This window comes from Echinops telfairi, unplaced genomic scaffold (assembly GCF_000313985.2).
Source record: "Echinops telfairi isolate 266 unplaced genomic scaffold, ASM31398v2 ScPeMD7_70;HRSCAF=299, whole genome shotgun sequence".
NCBI lineage: Eukaryota > Metazoa > Chordata > Mammalia > Afrosoricida > Tenrecidae > Echinops > Echinops telfairi.
The window spans coordinates 48,200,970-48,215,092 of record NW_022103968.1 but is presented as its reverse complement, the minus strand read 5'-3'; the positions used below and the strand labels follow the sequence as shown (position 1 = coordinate 48,215,092).

The window sequence follows — 14,123 nt, the reverse complement described above, 5'->3', positions numbered from 1 at the left end:
TCTGGCCCGTGGGGTTGCCAGAGGGGAGAATGCTGCTGACTGAAGGTGAGAAGATGCCGTTGGCATGCCCAAAGGGCAGAAGAACAGGGTTTGCAGGGGCTAAGAGGTGGGGTGCCTCTTCAGATGGAGTATGGCATTGGAGCTCCTTAGAGCTGTGTTGTCATTCCTGTGGCTGGAGCCCAGCTTCAAGGGGTCTCCAACAAGGCTCCAGAGAGAATGGCTAACATAAGGGTCTGAAAGGTAGGAGAGTTTTCCCAGATCGCCTCAGGAAACATTCTTGTCAAGCCTTGAGAGCGAATTTTCTTCTGGGATGGTGCTAATTAAAATGGAGCTACATTGGAAATGATTTCGCAGGCAATTTGCGTATCATGTATTGAAATAGTGTTACCAATTAAAAAACAAAACAAAATACAAACCATATTACTCTTTTAAAGGAGTGTTCCGTTAATGTTCCAATCTTATAACTTTAATGAGAAGAATATTTATGAATATCTTCAGTTTATGGTTTTAATGTATTGCATTCAAAAGATCTTGATGGCATTTTATCTAAAGTTTCAAAAATTTTTAATTAAAATTTCTAGGATACTGCTTTGCAAATGTGTCCTAGTTGATTTGGCCAGGGGTCCCGGAATGACAACATCTTTTCCTCTGGGAATGTAGATTAGCTATCCATTCCCTATTATGAAGAAAGAGCCTGCAGGGAAAGAAACTTACCTACAAAGAAAAGTCTAGTGGAAAGATAGGAAGACAGAGTCTAAGAGATGTAGCAGAGGAGATGAAGCATGAAGATTTTCTTTGCTAATATCCATTCTTCTTTTGTCTTTCAAGAAAAAAAAAATACAGATTTTGATTTCCCTGATAGTTAGTGGTGGTGATTTCATAGAATTTTGACTAATGAGCTATATATAATCATCACGAGGGATTTTCAGAACTCTATAGAAAAGAGCTGACTTTTCTGTGACAGGCTCTTTATGAAGGGTTGCTGTATGTTGAGTGTTATTTAGGCCCTGTGTTATCGTAAATGACTGGTTTGAAAGGTCTGCCAGAAAAGGTGCCTTTGGTTTTGAGAGAGGGTTGTGGCTGAGTGATGAGGTTTAATGCATACTAGTACACACCAGGCAGAATTGCATGTCCTCCAAAACAACGATTTCACCAAGAGGGAAGAGAAAAGAGACTTTACTGGGATCTTGGGCAAGGTACTGTGGGCCAGAGACGTTTCTGAAATGTCTTTATCTATCTGCTTATTTCCAGCGGGGCCCTTTATAGCGTTGCGTGTCTCCAGGGTATGATCACTGCTTCAGAGAGATTGTCTCTGTCACCAGCACTAGCTAGTTCTGATCTACTTCCAGTTTGTTCCCCACTAAAGATACTTTTCCAATTTTCTTATCACACAAGTATTACAAGGGACACATGGATGTTTTTCTTTATTTCAGCAACAGTCCTAAGGGGTAATGGTTAGGCGGTCATAGGAATGATGGGTCGGGGTTGGCATTTTTAAAAAATGGAGTCATCTTGGCTTTGTACGGCATCAGCTCCTTTTTTGGGTAGTTTTCCATTTTGGGGAAATGGGACGATGTTCTTGTCTGGCTACTTCCTGCTGATTGAGGGCGTAGATAAGGATTTATGGGGGTAGGGTGATCAGCCATCCAGGGTTCTGCCAACTAGCAGAAAGCATTTACTTCTTGTTGGATTCGACAACTTTTATCAGTCTGCAGAAAAGGATAGGGTAAGTTAGGCAATGAAAAAGCATTAGTTTACTTGGGCATTTGTGGTTACGCCTTCTGCCTTTATTTTGCTAGACCCTGCAGACAGTTGTATGGAAGAACTACTGCAGTCACTAAAGGCGTTAGCCAGGATCCCCAAATAGGTAAAACACTTTCTAGCCAGATTCACCCAAAATATTACCAAAGTGGGTGCTGAGTCCAAGTAGGTACCTGGGAGATAGATGTCAGTGCTAGTTCTTCTTCTGCTGAGGTGGTTATCTATGCACAGCATGCCTTATGATAGAAGTGCAAACACCATCTGCTTTTTCCAGAACAAGACACAACAAAAACAAGGGCAATACGATTGTCTAGTACTACTTCTAATAGTGAATTGAGCGAGGCTAGTTGAGTTCTCACAGCCTTTTCTTTGCTTGTAACTAGTAAATCGATGGGGTAAGATAAACTCTGAATGACAAATTTCATAGGGCAATACCTAAGAAAATATCTTCCAAATTTTGATTTTTTTCCCCGAGGATTAGATTGGTGCCTGTTCCAATAAAACTTAAGATTCAAAATTTGTATAGAATAAACTTTTTTTTTACTTGGGGTGGGGGACTTGAGCTTGCTTTCCTTTGTTATTTCTGGTGTACTTGAACGGGAAATATGAAATGTCCTTGTTTGCATTATCCTGTAAAATGAACATGATTAAACACTGAATGGTCTAGTGCATGGGACCAAACAACTGGGATAATTGTCCCTTCTACATAAAAATATACCACGGTGTTGTATAAAGGGATAAATTGGCATTGGAGCTGTTTGGGGTAGAAATATTAGCATGTCTTAACCAGAAAACATTAAAAAATCTATTGCATGGGCAAAGAGACTGGAAATCCTAGAACTTTCATTGTTTTAATTTAGCCTGGGGTGTATGCCAATGTATTTCCTAACCTCTTGCTGCATGCAGTGTAGTTATATATCCTGATAAATGAGGAACAGGAATTGAGAAAAGGTATCTAACTAGCTGGGCCAATTAGGCTCTCAAAGGGCTCATGGGTTAAGGAACCATTGGGTATTTGGTAATGGTAAGGGACTTAGGATGATTCTTGAGTGAGGGAGGTGGTAGCACACCCAGATCTTGCTAAGAGTCCTTCCTTTGGCCCTGGTCTAGGCCCTGGCCTCAAGCCTGCTGGCTAATTAATCTCAGACATCTGGGGTGTTTTCGGGTTGCTGCTGATTTACTACGACTACTTTGATTCCTTCTCCTCTTGTTACTTCTGAATCTGCTGGGATCCCTTTTGCATACTTAACACAATAATAAAGCCCCGAATCTGCCAGAGTGATATCTTTGATAAGGATGGAAAAATCACGGTTGTTTCTTTTGGTGGTATCTGCTATCGGGGAAATTCTAGAAGTGCTCCGAAATTTGAATTCATAGAAAGTACTCTGAAGGTGGTCAACCACTCGAACCCAGTGGATTGGCCCCACCGGGTAAAGAGTAGAAATCACACACGGCAGAGTGAGAGTCTCTCCCACCCTTAATGTAATTTTCCCTCCCATGTTCAAGATTCTTGGGGTTTCTTCTCTATTTTCAAGGAGACCCTCCTGAAAGAGAAGAAAAAGAAAATACATTTTGAACCAATTGATCATCTTGTTGGTGGAGCTGTACTTTAAGTCTTGGAGAAGTTTGCAGGACCAAGGTGCCAGAAGCTGGCTGTTGGACTGGTTCAAATGGACCTCCTTTTAATTGGGTGTAATGGACCCAAGCCTTCACTCCGGCTAACTTTAGGGAGGAAGGAGTAAGTCTTCTGGAGACGTTTGTAGGTTCCTTCCCACTGTTGCACCAGATGATCCTGCAGCTGTTGATTCTTCCAGACCTTCCAAAGGACCTGGCCTCGTGGCTGGAACCTAAGAAGTGGAGTTTCAGAAGGGAAAGGCAAAGAGAAACGTATTGGTTAGTACAACTTATTAGAGACTTGATCCAACTCTGTTTGTCCACCTCAATCATAACTAAAGAAAGTCCTAACCTCTTTAGGAATGGTCTCCCCACACCATTTTATAGGAGCTCAGTTTGCACTTGCTTCCAAGGGCCTCTCAGATCCTAAGTAGGGCAATAGGCAGAACCAGAAGCCAGCTGAGAAAGCTTAGCTAGTGTTTGTTTTATTGTTATAAATGATTTTCTCAGAATCCCCTTTGGATTGTGGTTTCCATGATAGTAACCTCTGGGTTATGTCAAAGGCTTTACTGAGCTCTTGAATAACCTGGACTACAAAGGTCCCTCTATTATTACTTTGAATGAACACAGGGAGCCCAAATCTTGACATAATTTCATTTAACAAGGCTTCTGAGGCTTGTTCAGTTCCAGCAGGGAAGGCTTTTATCTATCCAGAATAGTGTCTAGCAAAACCAGAAAATAATTGTAATTTCCTGTAACTCAGGGCATTATTATGAAATGTACTTGCCAAACTAATATTAAATTTATCCCTTGGTATTGTACTCCAATTTTCTACAGGGTGGCATGGAGTTTGGGGATTATTCTTGGCACACAAGAAACACCTCTGGTAACTTTTGGGATGGTTTGTGGCAGAGTTGGACTTGCACTCACACTTGCTGCAGACAAGTGAGTGTGGTATTTTCCCATAGGGCACAGGAGAAACGATGTCCAACACTTGTTCTTTTGGCACCAGTATTCTCTTGATGGGAGGATGATGGGATTTCTATGTCTTTAAGGAGTTGCAATTTTGGAAGCTCCCAGGAGCACTCCATGCTGTGAGTTAAAAAAAAATTGTTTTTATTATCTTGAGAGTTTATATGTCATTTGTTCTCTGGAGGCAAATGAAATTCCACTCTTCTACACTTTTTGAGTGCAAGGAGGGCTGTTCAGTCTTTGGTGAACTCTATTTGGGGGGAATCAGGACTAACAAGCTGGTGTGCAAAAGCAGATAAGCTGATGGCTCTTTTGGCTTCCATGACATCTGCCTTTTGATTTCTGGTTGCTTCTGGGAATTTTTTTTTTTTGGTGTCCACGGAAGTATCCTACCGCCACCTGCTGGAAGTCCCCGGTGACTCTGAGAATCTTGAGTATCTCGGGAACATTTATTTATTTATTTGTTGCCAGGAAAGGCATCCCTATGAGGGAAGGACAAAGCATCCGTCCTCACTGTCAGTGTATAGTTCGACCAGCTCCCCAGCTCCGACGTGAAGGGCCTTTCCTAGGGCCCTTAGGTTTGCTTTTTGAGCTGATGTTCTAGGAGACCAGGCAGCAGATTCCATCACTTCAGTGAGCACCCCCTCGCTGATCCTGCCCTTCTAGGTTGTCTTCCATGAAACTGCTGCCGCGGGTGATCATCATTCAATCTGACTCTGGCAGTGACTGGTCGTTGTCCTTGAATTTTAAGCAATCCCAGTAGGGGTCTTCTTCACCGGGCAGGCAGGTAGCAGGCATATGAAAGTGTCCACCTGGTACCTTACATTAGGATGATCCCACACATTCGGATGATCCCATACAATGATTTGGTACATTTTTACTTGGCTGCCTGTGAGCAAAATTTTTCTTTCGGCTTGAGGAAGAGCAGCACTGGATGGTGAAGGGATGTCTTGGCCGAGGGTGAGATTTCCTGGAGCAGCCACAAGCAGTGGCCAAGTTGTTTGGAGAAAGAGTCTACCGGTCTTAAATGGCTGTAGCATCTGGGTCAGGAATCCTAGGGCCCTGTATGACCTCTCCTGGACAAACAAATCGAAAGGCTTCTGCAAATTTAGTAGTCCATCTGGTGATCATTAGCTTGTGCTTTATTTTCTTGAAGGCCTGTAGATATTCTGGGGTACATGTTAAGGGATTCTTCATCTCATTTTAAGGCCTCCTCTAATGGATTTGTGATGATGCCAAAGTTAGCACCCAAATTTGGCAAAAGTTGACCAGTCCTAAAAAGCCCTGCGATTGTGTCAGGGACCAGGCTGCAATATTCTACTTTGGCTTCTCTTCTATTTGGGGGAAGATTTCTTTGCTGCTGAAAAATTTGAAACCCCATGTATTTTACAGATGTTTTTGGTACTTGTATTTTTTCTTTGACCACCTTAAACTTGCACTAGGCGGGAGAGCTCAGGCCAACAATAGTGTTTTTATTGGAGTCTTATCTTATTGGCTGGCCATCAACAAATCATCTACATTATCATAATATAGTCTCATTTTCTACAACTGATTTCTGCAAATTTAGTGCCAAAATTTCCATCCAAATTGTTGGTGAGCTTTTAAATATCTGCAGTCTAAATGGGCCTTGGCCTCTGTCCTTGGGCCTGACTATTCAAACGCAAAAAGCCAGACTCTGGTTCCAATGGAGTTATAAAATATAATTAAATTCTATTATTGCAATGCATGTTTCTCATTAGGAAGATTGACCAAGAGACAAGTGTATTCTTGACATAATTTGTCTACAGCTATTCACCAATCATAAAAATACATTTGAACTTGTTTGGCTAGCGTAAACTTATGCATGTGTGAACTAGAACTCTAACAGCAAATTTTTAAATTTACTCTCATATTTTTTTGAATGAGTGCATGATCAAATGGACAAATGAAAGAAAAATAGATTTCAAATGAAGATGTCAATGAGACATATGGCTATAGAATCTGGAGTTCAAGGGAGATAAGTTAGTACTAGAGATATAAATATGTGTTCTCTGTAGAAAAAATAGAAAACATGAGGATGATAATGACAATAACAATAAGTTTGCAGTATTTTGCGTATAATCTTTCTGTACCAGGAAAATAAAATTGTGCTGTATATAATATCATACCCTGCTGTTTTCAATTAATATTTTGTGATTTTCTTTCACTGTCATTACATAACCAATTACATTATTTGAAATGGTGGCGTAATATGGTCTCACATATGTATAGCATGTTTTATCATTCAATATTTTGTTTGTTGAGGCTTTTTTAATGGATTGTCTACTACCTGGTTTTTTAATTATTTCTTTAGGATATTTTTTCTAGGCCTGAAATACAAAATCAAATAAAACTGCACATATTAAGGGCTTGTGGAGAATTGTCAAGTTACCAGCCAGACAGATAAACTTCCATTATAAAATTATAGAACGCTTACCCCCCGACCCTCACACCAAATATTAAGAGTTTCCTTGGCTTTGAGAACTTCTACATAATGCTACTTCCTGTGAGGACACTTTGAGGAAGACATATTTTTAAAATTAAGAGTATTAAAAATATTTTCATCATTAAGAAGTATAATAAAGAAGAAATGTTCTAAAATTGACTGTGGTAATGATTATGCAGCACTTCTGAATATGATCTAACTATTGAATTGTATGACATTTGGAATATGTCCAAATAAAACTGTTTAGAAAAACAGTTTCGTCATCTGCCCCTCTGTAACATGCTAATGGATATACATAAATAGGGACCCATTTTCTTGGAAAGATGAATTGGACGTGTTGGAAATATCTGATTCTAAAATTTTTTTAAAGCCAAAGAGACCCTATGCTAGGTTAGTACATTCAATGCTTTACTATTAATTTTAACAGCTATTAATTTATATTTAAAAAGTCTCTCCTGAATGCTTTGAAATCTGTGGATAATATTTAATGAAGAGAGATAACTAAAAAAACCAGGAAGATATTGAAGCAACTCTCGAGTGGAAAGATTTTTAAAATATGAGTTTTTGTGCTTTCCTTGGAAATATTTGCAAATTTTCACTCATGTGTCCTGTCTTTTTTTTATTACAGCTCATATGTAGTGCTTGAATAAGATTATTTTCTCCGGGGCTAATAATAAAACTAAGTGCATGTCTTTGTAAGGCTTTTATTTTCTTTTTCATAGTATGAATTCCCTCTTCTTGTTGATAAAAATGCCCACCTGTGTTTCTGAAGAGCAACACTCTCATTCTCAAGCAGGTCAGTGCTGTAAGTGATAATCCCACAAGTGGAGTTGATGCAGAAGGTCATAAACGCCTCTTGTCTCATAAATAGTGAGACATGAAACCTCAATGTTTATTATAGCAGGAGACACGTATTGCTTAGTGCCATATGAAACAAGATCATCTGATCAAAAATGTGAAGATTTTTAAATTTTACTCTTTTAAGCTATTTTGTTTTATAGCAAGATTTGAAGAACTATAGATGAAGAAAGTAGGACCAGTAAGTTGTTGTATGGAGAACTGAGTGGGACGCATCTTTTCTCAGGCTCTCAGAGCTGGGGTTCAGAACAACTCTGAGGGTGAAAGTATCACCTAACTCCAATGTTATGGCTATGAGAGTTCTCTCATTCCTAGGATAAGTCAGACAAAAGAAGGATGGATTGACAAATAGAGGGACAATTTAAATAATCCCTAACATTCTATCACCAAATCTTTTTCATTTTAATATATCTCTTTATGCTTAAATTTAACAAGTGGAGAGATGTTTATTTAACTTTTGTCAGATACAAAGGGCATTTATATTTTACACAACTAAAAGGCTTTTAGGTTTAGAGAAGAATGAAACAGAAAATACAATTGTTCTCATATTTTCCCCAATCCAGTTTTCCTTGCTTTATTATGATATATTTGTTAAAATTGATGTACCAATATTGAGGCACAGTTATGAATTCAAGTTCATAGTTTATCTAAAGGGCTTATTATTTGTGTTACATAATTCAATAAGTTATGATTTAAAGGCATAAGGACAGTACCATGAAAATTTATTTCACCACTCTAGCAGTGCCCTCTGAATGCCTAATCTGCCCCTCTCTTCAAATGCTTGTCAATCAGTGCTCTTTTTACTGTCTCTGTAATATTTCCTTTCCCCAAATATCATATACTTGGAATCACAATGTTTAGTCTTTTCAGACTGGATTTTTCACTTAGCAATATACATTCAGGATTCCTTCATGTCCTTCATTGTCTGGATAGCTAATTTACTTTGATTGGCCAATCATATGCAATGGCTATCAGCAAACATTATGGCACAGTATGAGTGTGTCAGTTTGCTTATCTCTTCTCCTTTTGAAGAGAATTTTGCCCATCACAAACAAAGTTGGTCACGAAGTTTTTTTTCCTAAAGAATGCTTTTATTGTAACTTAAGTGAAAGTTTTCAGAGCAAAATAGTCTTCCATTACAAACTGTCTACACATTTTGCCTGTGACATTAGTTGAAAGGCCTTGCTGTAAGTGCCGAGTCCCCATTTTCCACTTGCTCGTCATTTCTGCCCCTTCTTTCCTTCAGAGTTTTCTTCCGGGGCAAAGGCTGCCCCTTTCATCGTATGGTCGATTGCACCAAGAGTACATTCCTACGCAGTGCTATTCACTTCATCAGGCTGTCTATTGTTTGGCTGAAAATGGATGCCTGGCCTTAGTTCCAGGCTTGGAGGGGTCAATAGATACAATCCAATGAACCAGGGACGGAAAGTGTTTCTATTTGTTAGCTCAAAAGGAAAGCAAACTCGAAGCTAGAAAAGTGAGCCAACAATGGAGATAATCTTAGGTGGTGCCTAGTAGAATATGGTAGCAAGCTAGTACACGTGCAGATGGTCATAACCACAGGGTTGAAGCAATCATTCTAGAAATACCACTCATGCTTTGGTTTAGGGCAGAAGAAAATGTGCTTAAAGCCCATTATAATTTGTAAGGATCGGTGTTAAAGTTGTGAGTTTCATAGGTGACAGCAGATGGGCCTTATAATTCCATGCAGTGTCTGGTTCTCCCCTTTGTGGTTGTGTATCCCGACATTGACTGTGCTGACTTGCTGACAGTAGGTCTGAGACCAGGAAGACTTTTAGGGGTGGGTGTAAAGTGATTGAAATCAACAGTTCACTTCCAGCTGCCAATCCATTGAAGAGAGATGACGGTCCCCTTCTGAAGAGAGAGAAGACCTCAGTCGGGTCTCTGAGAGTCAGAATCAGCTTGGTGGCAGGGCATCCTTTCTTTGTTTTGGTTTTGGGACATTTCCGATTATAGATGCAAAGTGCCAGATTATTAGTTTGACCTCTGCTTTCACCAGTTTAGCGTTATATAAAATGCTGACCATATCTCTAATATGGTTTAGTGTCACCAGTTTAGTAACACTAAATGTTTACCGGTTTAGTGTTTCATAAAATGTTGACTTTACCACTTTAGTGTTATCTAAAACGTTGACTGTATCTCCAATCATTGGACCTCATTCAAACAAGGTGCCAATTGAGACGGGCACATTTTTGTGACACATGTTTGGTGCTACTTCAGGCACAGAAAGAACTGTTTGGGAAATGAGGTATGATTGAGGACAAATGAACACTCAGTACCACTGGTAAAAAATGGGGACTTCTTTAGTATCTCGAGAAACCTCATTGTATTTGACCTAAACCACAGTCAATATATCTCAATAAGAAGGTGGAAGAAAATTATTTTACCCCTCATTCCTGCAAGTGCTCACCAATCCCAGCAAACTATAGTTTGGTGCATATTGCTATCATAAGTAAGCTATATTCTACATCATTATGTTGGCCAATTTTTTATTAATTGGGGGTTAATACACATATGATATCATTCCATAGATCAATCACATCAAGCAGAATTGTACAATTGTAACAATTGCACAATTGTTACCTAACAATTGGATGATTATTAAGGATTATCCCTAACAATTTTCTTTGTTCTGAACTCTGTCTGCAATTACTATAGGAACCCCAGCTGATTTTGGTCAGTGCTATCATGGTGTAATTTTCTCCGTTCCTTTGCTTTTACTCTATCTGTGTCTTTATATTTTAAGTAGGTACCTTGAAGTAAATACATTGTTGAGTCTTTTTTCTTTTTTGATCCACACTGTCTGCTTTTTAATTGGTGTAATTATACTAGTCATATGTAAAAGAGTTACTGATATAGTTGGTTTAATATCCACAATATTTATAATAATTTACATTCATTATCTCCCCCTATTTTTTTTCTTCCATTCCTTTTCTCTCTTCTCCTTAATTTGGGAAGGGTAATTTTGCAGGGCACAAAATTCCAATTTGGTGCTTTTCTTTTTTCTTTCAACACTTTAAAGATTTTATTCTATTCTTTTTTTCCTTGAATGGTTTCTGGAAGGAAGTTCAAAATTATTTTTATCCTTAATGCGCTATAGGTAAGATGTTCCCCCCTCTATCTTTTATCTATATTCTTTCCCGATGCTCTCTTTGTTTTTAAATTCTGCAGTTTGAATGTGATGTGCCTCAGTCGAGGGGACTGGATTCCTGTGTTTCCCTCCCCACAGATCTGTGAAGCTCTGGTAAATTCCACCTTGATGAGGTAAAATAATTAATTTTGAGGGCAGTCTTTAGGAGAACAGCATATTCTTTTGAGTATTTCCAAATGGTTATTCATCTACCTCTCAGAAACAGGAGGGTTCTCCCGCCCCCCATCTCTACCTGAGAACCTGAAGGGACTTCTCACGGGGGGTGGGGGGACCCTTATGAAAGCATGGAGACCCCACCCAGACAAGGCCTTTAATTTCTTAACTCTCACATCACTCAAAATAGAACTGGCTTCATCAATTACAGTGTAAGCAGTCCTACCAATGTTGAAGAAGTCCTGCTAGCTAAGTGGCTGTCGATAGATAGTTGTTACTTGTTGGGCTGCTAATCACAATGTCAGCAGTTTGAAGCTACCAACTGCTCTGTGAGAAAGACGAGGCTTTCTACTCCTGGAAAGATGGATTGTCTTTGCAGCTCACAGGGGCAGTTCTACTCTGCCCTGCAGGATCACTCGAGTGGAAATAGACTATGAGTTACCAGTGTCGGGTTAGGCTTGTTCTTACTGAACTGTAGTGAACAGTTTCCCGTGTTTGAAACTATACAATATTGTTCACTACAGCTACTGAGTAAGCCTGTGCTTCCCTGGCTTTTTGAATAATCCACCTCAAAGTGCTGCCAGTGACTGACACCAGGGGAGCACTTCTGTTTTCCTGGGTTTCTGACCCCAGTAATATGTGATTTTTGGTATCTGTTCCTCTTTCCAGTTTCTGGGTAGTGGTTTGCTAGTGATTTAAATTCTCTGATGAACCCAAGAAGTGTTAATTTTTAATTTCAGTTTATTTTTTGATACGATAGAAGTGAAGATTTTTAGATGTCACACTGGAAACCAGAAGCCCTAAAACCATTAAAAATTTGTAAAGTATAAAAATAATCTGTTTTAAATGATAAGTCAACCCCAAATGTATATGGCAAAGAATTAAGAATGCTGGAAGCCCCCGAGCAGCAAACGTTCAACTTATGGACAACTTGTACTTGCCTTTGAACAGGCTGTGACCTGTTTCTTGCACTAACCCCCTCTACCACTGAGTAGAGAACTATTCTTTAGAACAGAGTAGAGAACTGTTCTTCAGGGTCTCTGAGCCTATGCTCTCTACAGGAGCAGACAGCCTCGTCTTCCTCCAGCTTCTTGCATTAGCGCCATCTTCTGCCAGTGAGTGGAATTTCACTCACAATGGACTCACAACGACCGGACAGTGAGTGGAATTTCCCTCACAATGCTGCATGCAAATCTTTAGAGAAGCAGAGAGCCCCATCTTTGTCCTGAAGAGTGCCTGGTAGGTTTGAATGACTGATCTTGTGGTTATCAGTTCAATGCTCACCTGAGAGTGCCACTTGGGCTTCCTTCTTGCACTAAACTCCCTGTCATCGAGTTGATGCTGCCATAACAACCCTATTGGTTAGTGTAGAACTGCCCCTGTGGGTTTCAGAGTCGGTAATGCTTTATGGGAGTAGAAAGCCTCCTCTTTCTTCCGTGGAGCAGCTAGCGGTTTTGAACTGTTGACCTTGAGATTAGCAGGCCCAATATGTAAGAACTACACCCCCAGGGCTCCCATTCTTGCACTAAAGTAAGGGTAAATGAGAACCATATTTGATCTACCTACAGATTTGTTGTGAAGACTTACTTAGAATTGCAGACACACTTAGGAATTAGATCTGACTCATAATGTTGAGACTGCTTGAACTTTGCTTCCTAATTGCTCTAGTCAGAGTAAGAACTGTTTAATTTTATTTGTGTGTTTCTGGACTTGGTCTATGTTCATGATACCCGCTACCTATATATAAATGTTTATATTACCAAAAGTCTAATTATATAAAGAGTTACAATTCCCTTAACTAACTATCCCTGTATTTTGCTATTCTGCCTTGTAATTATTTCATTCCTTCCTTTTATCAGGCAACAAGTTCTATTACTCAATTCTTTTGGCTAGGCATGGATAATCTAATTATGCACTAGGATTTTTTGTGTGTGACCCCCACAAAGAGATAAATTGTATACAAGTCTCATCATGTATTGATTCATTCACGGCCTGCCTTTCAGTTGACCCAGAGAAAAACAATTACTACTGCTATAGTTCATTTATAAGAGTTTTAAACAGCACACACTTATCATTTTACAAGATGGTGTCTGTAATACACACACACACACACATACACATTTCAAAAAGTTCATGGGAAAATGTCATCTTTTCATTCTCCTTTTCTGCAAACATTTTGAAATGTTGGCCTTGTGTGTGTGTGTGTGTGTGTGTGTGTGTGTGTGTGTGTGTATTCAGAAAAGACTTCTTACTCAATCCTGCCATAAAAGGTAACACAACACTGCCAGTATGAGTACGCTTATAGTTAGCATCCAACTTCCGGGTAGCCAGGTGCCATTAGACAAAGGACACCATACTCAATATGCAGAGCTCCGTCAACATCACATTTTTCTGGCCCCAAACCCGAGCACACTTCAATTCTAGGCATTTGAGTTCATTCCGTGGACCTGCCCATTTGGGTTTCTGAGACTGAAAACCTTTTCAGGATCAGAAAGCATCCCTCCTCTTTCTCCTGCAGAAAGCTTTCTCTTCATCCCGCTGGTCTTGAACTACTGACTTTGTCGTGAGCAGCCCAACTCGTAACTAAGTGTGCCGCCAAGGCTCCGCATAGAAATGAGCTTTCACCACAAGAACCAGACAGTACGCAGCCGGCAGTTTCATTATGACCAGTCCCCCCTCACAACAGGTGTGTGGTTAAAGACGATAACTCTTACCTGCGTTCCCTACCTTGAGGAGTTGAAAGGGGACCCTACCTTCTGCGGGCTCCTGCTGGTAAGGTAAGTCCACTGAAGGGCACGGTGAGCTTGTTCTGTGCGTGCCCACGGCGGCCAGAGCTGAAGAGACTGAGAAATGTTCTCCTCAGTTATTTTATACTCTCAACCTACGTAACTAATTTTTCTCTTTTAACTCTGATAACAAACACTCCACTGTAGCGTGCCCCGTGATGTGCTAGGGAGGGGGGTGGTTAGCTCAGAATTGTATCTTTTTGCTCCTGCTAACAAACACTAGGTCTCAGTCGGGGGTAGTGATTTGTTCTGAAGATAGACAACGCCGGAAGGGACGGAGAAAACCTTGGCCGCTGAGCTTATTTGCAGGAGGCTCTTTCTCATCCTGCAAATCACACACACA

At 39.9% G+C, this 14,123-nt stretch overlaps 1 long non-coding RNA gene across 2 annotated transcripts; it reads right to left on the bottom strand.

Moving 5' to 3' along the window:
* Positions 1-1,407: 1,407 nt before the first annotated feature.
* On the bottom strand, positions 1,408-13,832 carry LOC123521841. 2 transcript variants are annotated; one of them, XR_006680179.1, is made up of 3 exons: positions 13,748-13,832; positions 3,331-3,608; positions 1,408-2,022 (listed from the first exon to the last, which is right to left on the bottom strand). It is a non-coding gene; the product is annotated as an uncharacterized LOC123521841 (long non-coding RNA). The 2 variants fall into 2 exon arrangements; XR_006680180.1 differs by having other exon boundaries at positions 13,709-13,767.
* Between the last annotated feature and the right edge of the window lie 291 nt (positions 13,833-14,123).